Raw genomic sequence first — 2,163 nt, forward strand, 5'->3', positions numbered from 1 at the left:
GTTAGGAGTTCAAGATCAGCCCGGCCAGCATGGCGAAACCCCGTCTCTACTAAAAATACAAAAAGTTAGCTGGGCATGCTGTTGACCCCAAATAATCCCAGCTACTCCGGAGGCTGACGCAGGAGAATCGCTTGAGCCCAGGAGGTGGAGGTTGAAGTGAGCCGAGATCACACCTACTGCACTCCAGCCTGGGTGACAGAGTGAGACTCTGTCTCAAAAAATAAAAAAAAAAAAAGAGTGTTTAATCAATAGAATAAATAGCTGTGCAGCATACAGAAGACTTTAATCCTTTCTAGCTCATCTCTGGGAATTGGAGTAGCAAGCTCCTGTAAAAGGAGACCTAGTGCTGTGCTTAGGGGCCTGACTCTGGAGTAAGATGATGGAGCAGGAACAGCCGGGAACGAACCTCTCGAACACCGAACTGGGAAGGAAGTACCTTTTTATTTGGCTGGGAGTCTCAGCGGACTCGTGTCTCAAGAATTGAGCTCCCCGACTAGAAAATCCTGGCCTCTTTCAAAATCTCACGATCTTAGAGGGTACATGTGAGAGGGTCGTGATTGATGAGGTAAGCAAGGGGTACGTGACTTTGACTTCAGGAGGGTGTCTAATTGTGATTAAGCAAGAACAATGCCTTCCGGGGAAGATTCCTCCATACCATGCCTGTGATCTGTAGACAGGATAGGAACTAGGGTGGGGGGTTTGATCTGTCACCTACAGGTCCAGCTAATGGCACCGGTTTTGTCTCCTCCACTGAACTTATGCCTTCTATTTTCAACTTTTACTTCTCCTTTTGAAATGCAATGCTAAGGGGAAGTGGTCTTAGAAGCTTAAGAGGAAGGGGTCTCCTTGCTCACCGACACAGATGTGAATCTTAGCTTTGCTTTCTGCTAGCAGCAAGGCAGCTCAACTAACCCATCTGTGCTTCAGTTTCTCCATCTGTAGAGTAGGGATGATAATAATACCCACCTGCATCATAGAGTTAGTGTATTGAGTAAGTTTATAAACAATTAGAAGACTACATCTTAGCTTTTATTAGGTAGTCGCTTGGTCAGAACAGCAAACGAAAATATTTCAAATATTATGCCAAAAGCAGATATGTAATCGGGAGCTTAAAGGATGGATTTTTTAAATCGTCAAGCCCAAGACATCTTTCCTTTGGTATCGTCCTCCCACTCAGTTCCCATGGCTCTACTGCCTGTGACTGACGATGTTTTCTTACTGATCCACAGCCCCCAATTAGGAAAGGCAGTTAATTTGCTCAAGTTAAGTCACCCAATTAGAGCAATGGTTCTCAACTGGGGATAATCAATGCATGCCGCCCAACCCCCGGAGACATTTGGAAAAGTCTGTAGATATTTTTGATTGTCATGACTGGGGCAGGAGTGCCAGCCAGGGGTGCTGCTAAACATCCTGTAGTGCACAGTATAGTCCTAACAATAAAGAATTATTTGGTCCAAAATGTCAATAAAGTCACTGTTGAGAAAACCTGATCTACAGGGGACAGGGATTTGGAGAAAGGGGACAGAAGTTGAGTAGATGAGCCAGGACATAATTCCTTGATTACTCCAGTTATGCTGGGTTCTTGGCTGATTCAGCCTCAGTGGCCAACTCCAGACTGACCTATAGCTGGATCTAAATGTATAATTTCTAATGTCCATGGGCTGCTAGTGTCATCTACATAGAAACTGGATCCCCAGGCCTTCCACATCAAGAAATTAGGGAATAGATTCTTGAAAGAGCTGCTATTGAAACAAAACTATTCAAAATTTTAAGAAATCTTGGCAGAAGGTAGTTTGGCTTTTTCCCATCATTAGCAAATATTCTACCTTTTTCTTTCCGTGACATGCTCTCTGTGTGAAACAAGTTTCTCTTCTAAGCCCCAGGCCCCCCAGTTCATACTTGGAGCTCAGCAGAATTTTACTAAGGCAATGAGGGTTTGGGGATAGAAGAAGTAAATGAAAAGCATGAGAAACAACATTATAAAATGACATTAAACAAGCTGTTAAATAAACAAGCTGGGTAGAATACTGATAGTTACTATAAAATTCTATTTGTCTTAGCCACAGCCTACATCAGAAGCCATTTAGCTAGCAAATATAAAATGTGTATGGGATGTCTGAGGCAACGCATGTGAACAAAGAAAAATTAGCTCTTCTCTAACAA

The sequence above is a fragment of the Cebus imitator genome, unplaced genomic scaffold (assembly GCF_001604975.1).
Source record: "Cebus imitator isolate Cc_AM_T3 unplaced genomic scaffold, Cebus_imitator-1.0 Scaffold178, whole genome shotgun sequence".
NCBI lineage: Eukaryota > Metazoa > Chordata > Mammalia > Primates > Cebidae > Cebus > Cebus imitator.